This window comes from Mandrillus leucophaeus, unplaced genomic scaffold (genome assembly GCF_000951045.1).
Source record: "Mandrillus leucophaeus isolate KB7577 unplaced genomic scaffold, Mleu.le_1.0 Scaffold151, whole genome shotgun sequence".
Lineage (NCBI taxonomy): Eukaryota > Metazoa > Chordata > Mammalia > Primates > Cercopithecidae > Mandrillus > Mandrillus leucophaeus.
The window spans coordinates 102,425-109,811 of record NW_012101488.1 but is presented as its reverse complement, the minus strand read 5'-3'; positions in this window follow the sequence as shown (position 1 = coordinate 109,811).

The window sequence follows — 7,387 nt, the reverse complement described above, 5'->3', positions numbered from 1 at the left end:
AAAAAAAACCAGGTAGAAATCCCTGCCTTCAAGGAGCTGATACTAAAAAGAGCAGACAATCAACAAACACAAATCAGTGGAGAGTGTCACATGGCAATGAGTGTGTTGGAAAGAAATAAACCAGACAGGTGGGACAGGAAGTGCTAGGCTGTGCACGGGACAGTCAGGGAAGGCCTCTCTGAAAAGGTGACATCTGAATGGGGTCCTGACTGTGGTGAAGGAGAAAGCCATGTGGCTATCTTGGGAAGAGTGTTTGGGGCAGAAAGTAAAGCAAGTACAAAGGCCCCAGGGCAGGACTGTGCCTGAGTGTTGATGAACAGTGGAGAGGCCAGTGTGGCTGGAGTGGGAGGAGTAAGGGGGGAAGTGGGAGATAGGGGTGGGGCACGGATGGGGCCAGACCATGGACCTTGCAGGCCAGTGTTGGGACTTAGGCATTTTCCTGAGTGAGACAGAAGCCACAGGAAGCCTCTGAGCAGGCAAGGGACATGAGACAACTTAGGCATTAATAGGAGGGCAGGAGCAGGGAGCCCATTGCGGAGGATATTGCAATGGTCCAGGTGGGAGATGGTGCTGGTGCAGGTGGAGCTGGTGAGAAGTGGTTGGATTCTGGAGAACTTTGAAGGATTTGCTGTTGCATCAGCAAAGCTGGTTTCTTAGTAAATACAAATTTCCTTTTCTTTCCAGTGAGCCTCCCTGAGGCTCCTGAAGATTTTCATTTCCTGTCTCCCACCTGAGTCTTCAGACTGGGCCAGACATGCAGGATGAGACTTCTGGCTGAGGCTTGAGCCAAAGACTGGAATCCTGTCAGGGCCAGATTGCAGACTCCTTGTGTGGTCCTGGGGGGATCACTTGCTCTCCTGGGGCCTCTATTTCCCCATTTATACAGCAGGAAGCCAGGAGGGGAACATGCAGTCCCCTGCCCTCCCACGTTTGCCTACCATGGGGATGATTGGGAGGATCAAAGGGCACGAGTTCTGGGCCAGGGACACGACCAAAGAAAAGTTAATGAGACATTGAACAGTTGTAAACCGAAGAGGACTGTGCCAGTCCCTCCCCGGCTGGCCACCAATGCCCCATGGGCATGGTCCTCATCATGGGGACAGAAGGCTGGGCCATCTCCTGTCTGGGCTGAGGTTCTGGGCAGGACACACAAATCGGCTCACTCTGGGGTTCTCACAGTCTGTTCTCTGCAAACCAATGTCCTTCTAGTAGGAAGCACTCCTAAAGGACCCTTGGCCTGGTTCCTGGTTGCTCCCCATGGCTGGGGTGAGCCCTGGATGGGAGCGTTGTTCATAGGTGAGGGTGTGGCTGAGAACTGGGGTTGGGGAGGGCATTTCTCAGAGGTTATATCAGAGATCAAGGCTTGGCTGGTCCCATTTCCAGCTTCCCAGAACCTGTGTCCTGACAAGTGTTCATTGTCCCGGACCCACTCTATGAAACAATCATGTCTTAAAGGGGAAGTTGCAGGGCAGGGAAGCTTTGAGTAGGACCAGCCAAATTAATTTATAGCTCCACCCCTGTCATCTGTGTGACCTGAGGTAAGTCACTTGACCTCTTTGATTAATTTCCTTATTTGCAAAATGATTGTACTTCCCCTTGGGGCTGCTATGAAAATCAAACAAACCCCATTTTGAGTGCCTGGAGAGTAGTAGGCAGGTGATGATTAACAGAAATGATGAAATGATAAGGAAGGTAGGAATGTAGGATAGTCCTGTAACTGATGATACTCTCTGATACTTGCCGAGCACAGAGAATGGGCCAGGCCCTGCTCCAGGAGCTTGACATAAATAGTTGTCTAGTCCTCTCAGCTCCTCTTCAAGGGGGCACTGTGAATTAATCTGCTTTGCATTGCTATACAGGAAAACCTAAGGCTGGGTAATTTACAAAGAAAAGAGATTTATTAGGCTCATGGTTCTGCAGACTGTACAAGCATGGCAGCATCTGCTCAGCTCATAGTGAGGCTTCAGGAAGCCTATCATCATGGCAGAAGGTGAAGGGGAAGCCGAGTATCACCTAGTGAAAGAGAGGCAAGAGAGATGCCAGGCGCAATTTCGGCTTGCTACAACCTCTGCCTCCCGGGTTCAAGTGATTCTCCTGCCTCAGCCTGCCGAGTAGCTGGGATTACAGGTGACCACCACTATGCCCAGTGAATTTTTGTATTTTTAGGAGAGATGGGGTTTTGCCATGTTGGCCAGGCTGGTCTTGAACTCCCGACCTCAGGTTATCTACCTGCCTCAGCTTCCCAAAGTGTTGGGATTACAGGCATGAGCCACCGCGCCCAACCAAAATTTTCTTTTTCATTGACATGTGGTCTCGCTATATTTCCCAGGTTGGTTTCAATCTACTGGCCTCAAGTGATCCTCCTGCCTCAGCCTCCCAAAGTGCTGGGATTACAGGAGTGAGCCACCATGCCTGGCCTCTATGGCCTTTCTTTATCTTTAGTGGTGTTGCCATTTTTAAAGAATATACCTCCCCGTTTAAAAATTAAAACTATCTATCATCATCTACTTATTATCTGTCATCTACCTATTAATTTATTATCAGTAAAGACTCATTAATTTATATTTTCTAATGGTTTATAACTTGTTGCTGTACTTAATATTTGGGTGCTTAAATTATTCTGAAGTTGACTAGTGGGAGCCCTTTTCATCTCCCCTGGGACATGCTCATTTTTTAAAAGCACTCCATGCCTGGCATAATAAGATATTCGGGGCTCATGTTTGTACATATTCTGCTCCTCTCCTGGAATAAGTCATTTCTCTGGAGAGCACTGCTTCCTTTTAACATGGAATGGTATTAGAGACCAAAGATCTGGGAGCTAGGTGCTACTTGTGTGTCTTTGCTTTTAGGCTCTTTCAGTGGATAGAACTAGAAAAATGTGTGCATGTATACACACAGACATACACATATGCCCACATTTGCACGTAATTATGCATATTTGAGAAATCATGCATTTACACCACCACTCCTAATCCCAGGTTCTTTTTTGCTTTTCCCACTTTATATTTGCATGTCTCTTCTTCCACAGTGAGAATCCTGGCTCCCAACATTAACACATTTACTCATTTGCTTAATATAATAATTTGATATATCTATATACATTATAACAATATAATACATTTAACGTAGTCTTACAATTGCATCACCCATACCACTACAAAAAACAGTTCTACGGAAATGAATTCAGGATTTGTTTGCAGTTCCTATCTTCCAACCCTGTTAAAGACTATGGGTATATAGTAAAATATACACAAATTACTAGAGTTAGTCCTTTTATTACTCCCTCTTTCCCTGTTTCCTTTCCCTCCCACATTTCCTTCCTTCCTTCCTTCCTTCCTTCCTTCTTTCCTCCCGTCCCTCCCTCCCTTCCTTCCCTTTCAGTATAATTATAATATTCATTTGAAATACAATTAGGTTAATTTGGTTTAGTTTGTTTTTCTGCTTAATTTTAATTTTTGAACATTTAGAATATTAACATGCTTCCAAAAGTCAAACCTTGTTATAAACACATTTCAGAGAAGGGTCACTCCCTCCCATATTCCTTCCACTTTATTTTCCTCCCACCTCTTATGGGTAACCAACTTCATTGCTTCCTGGTTTATCCTTCGTGTGTGTGCGAGTAAAGATAGATATGTGTATGTTTCATCATTCCTTCTTATACAACAGATAGCATACTGTATATGCTCTTTTGCAATTTGCTTTTTTCACTTGACAGAATGTCCTGCAAATCATTTATTATCAGGCCATGGAGATCTTCCTCATTCTTTTGTTACAGCAGCATTCCATTGTGTAGAAGGTACCATAATTCATTCAGCTACTCTCGTATGCTTGGGCATGTAGGTGGTTTCCAATATTTTTCAGTGACAAGCAGTGTTGTGATGAATAACTTTGTGGACATGTGTTTTCATATTGCCAGAGGTGTTTCTTCAGGTGAACTTCCTAGAAATAGGGTAACTGGTTTCAAAAGCAGAGCCATACATAAATTGTTAGATACCTCCCACCCCTGCTGCATTGCAATGATACCATTTTGCATTCCTACCAGCATTGTGAATAAGCGTCTGTTTCTCATGTTTTTTTGTTGCAAATGGTTGATGCTTGCTGCGTGACTCAGAGTTCCCTAGTTAGGAGATGCTCTACTCTCCCCAGTTCCTTCACCTGTGAGGCCATCCTCCTAGGGCTGTCTTAGGAGAGACCATCCCCTGTGCCATCACTGGAGGGGACCACGTAAGCAGCTGAGTAGACCTCTCATGACCATGGTTTGAAGAAGATTAAAAAAAAAAAAAAACCCTATTGTGATAAAAACAAAGTAACATATATGTTCATTGTAGAAAATACTTGCAAAACAGAAAAATCTCATGTATTTCCACCCTCAAAGAGGCAATTATTAACACTTAGTTTATTTCCTTTCAGATTTAATTTGTAAAATCTTTAATTTTGCTTTTCTTTTTAACATTTGAAATAATTATAGATTCACAGGAAGTTGCAAAGAAATTGTATCATGGAGAGATCCCATGTGCCCTTTATCCAGTTTCCCCCAATGAGTACATCTTATAGAGCTATAGTTCAATGTCACAAATCAGGAATGATACTGGTACAATGTGTGTGTGTAGTTGTGTGTGTAGTTCCAATTGATCACAGGCTCATGTAAACGCCACTGCAATCAAGTTACAAAACGATTTTATTGCCACAAAGTTCTCCCTGGTGCCACCTCTTCATAGTCTCACCCACTTCCCTCTTTTCCCCCATACTTAACCCCTGTCAGCCACCAATTTGTTTTCCGTCTCTATAATTTTGTCATTTCAAGGATGTTATATAAATGAAATTGTACAGTATGTGACCTTTTGAGAGTGACTTCAATATTTTACTCATGCATAATGCCCTTGAAATCCATTCAAATACAGTTGGCACTTGCACAATGTGGGTGTTAGGGGTGCTGAACTCCATCCAGTTGAAAATAATTTTTGACTGCCCCAAAATTTAATTACTAATAGCCTATTGTTGAATGGAAGCCATATTTTGTAGGTTCTATGTATTATGTACTGTATTCTTACAATAAAGTGTAAGCTAGAAAAAATGTATTGAAATCATAAGAAAGTGAAAATATGTTTACTATTCTTTAGGTGGAAGTGGATCATTATAAAGGTCTTCATCCCCGTTGTTTTCACACAGAGAAGGAGGAAGAGGAGGGGTTAGTTTTGCTGTCTCAGGGCTGGTAGAGACAGAAGAAAATCTGCTTATAAGTGGACCCGCACAGTTAAAGCCCATGTTGTTCAAGGGTCAAGTGTAGTTACATATCAATAGTTTGTTCCTTTTTATTACTGAGCACTTTTCCATGTACTATAGTTTGTTTAATCATTCAGTTATTGAAAGACAACTTGGTTGTTTTTGTTTTTTGGGTATTACAATAAAGCTACTATAAACATCCACCTATAGGATTTTGTGTGGACCTGTTTTTTTTTTTTTTTTTAAGACGAGTCTCACTCTGTTGCCCAGGCTGGAGTGCAGTGGCGCCATCTCGGCTCACTGCAGCCTCCGCCTCCTGAGTTCATGCCTTCTCCTGCCTCGGCCTTCCGAGTAGCTGGGACTACAGGTGCCCGCCACCACGCTTGGCTAATTTTTTGTATTTTAGTAGAGATGGGGTTTCACCGTGTTAGCCAGGATGGTCTCGATCTCCTGACCTCATGATCTGCCCGCCTCGACCTCCCAAAGTGCTGGGATTACAGGCGTGAGCCACCGCGCCCTGCCTTTTTTTTTTTTTTTTTTTTTGAGACAGAGTCTCACTCAGTCGCCCAAGCTGGAATGCAGTGGTGCGATCTCTACTTACTGCAACCTCCGCCTTCCGGGTTCAAGCGAGTCACCTGCCTCAGCCTCCTGAATAACTGGGATTACAGGCACGTGCCACCATGCCTGGCTAATTTTTTGTATTTTTAGTAGAGACGGGGTTTTGTCATGTTGGCCAGGCTGGTCTTGAACTTCTGACCTCAAGTGATCCGCTGCCTCGGCCTCCCAAAGTGCTGGGATTTCAGGCATGAGCCACCGTGCCTGCCTTGAGTTTCTGTTTCTTTGGGATAGTGCTCAGGGGTGCAATTGCTGAGTCATATGCTAAGTGTCTGTTTAGTGTTTTAAAGAAACTGCCAAACTATTTTCCTGAGTGGCTGTACCATGTTACATCTCCATCAGCAAGGTGTGGGAGATGCAGTGTCCCTGTATCCTTGGCAGTGTTTCATATCATCACTATGATTGTTTTCAAGTTTAGTCGTTCTAAATAGGTATGTAGCTAATATTTTATCATGGTCTTACTTTGCTTTTCCCTAATGGCTAATGATGTTGATTTAATATCTTTTCCTGTGCCTATTTGCCATTTGTGTATGTTTTTCAATGAAATCGCTCTTTGATGACGAGAAGATTGTGTGCAAAGGAAAAGAACTGAATAAAACAATTTTGAAAAAAAAGAATAAAGTAGGAGGTAGCACTCTCCCTGATTCAAATCTTATTATATAACTACAGTAATCATGACTATGTGGTACTGTGAAGAGAGATTTCACTGAAAAATATAGATTGTTGTTGTTGTTTGGTTTCGTTTTTACTGTTGAGTTTTGAGAGTTATTTGCATATTATAGATAGTTGTCCTTTATTAGATTTATGATTTGCAAATATGTTCTTCTAGTCTGTAGCTTATATTTTCACATTTATTTTTTTTCTTAAGTTTTTTTTTTTTTCCCCCACAGGTTTTTGGGGAACAGGTAGTATAAGTTCTTTAGTGGTGATTTGTGAGATTTTGGTGGACTCATCACCGGAGCAGTATATACCGAACCCACTTTGTAGTATTTTATCCCTCACCCCCTTTCCACCTTTCCCCTCCACTGAGTCCCCAAAGTCCACTGTATTATTCTTATGCCTTTGCATCCTCATAGCTTAGCTCCCACATATCAGTGAGAACATACGATGTTTGGTTCTCCATTCCTGAGTTATTTCACTTAGAATAATAGTCTTCATCCAGGTTGCTGCGAATGCCATTAATTCATTTTTTTGATGGCTCAGTAGTATTTCATCATATATATATACGATGATGGGTATTTGGGTTGGTTCCACATTTTTGCAATTGGGAATTGTGCTGCTATAAACATGAGTGTGTAAGTGTCTTCCTTGTATGACTTCTTTTCCTCTTGGTAGATACCCAGTAGTGGGATTGCTGGATCAAGTGGTAGTTCTCATGTGAAACTACTGAGGCCTGGAGAATTTCCTTTTCAGGAGTTTTAAAATTTAAAAACCAGTTTCTGGCCAGGAGTGGTGGCTCATGCCTGTAATCCCAGCACTCTGGGAGGCCGAGATGGGCGGATCACGAGGTCAGGAGATCAAGACCATCCTGGCTAACACGGTGAAACCC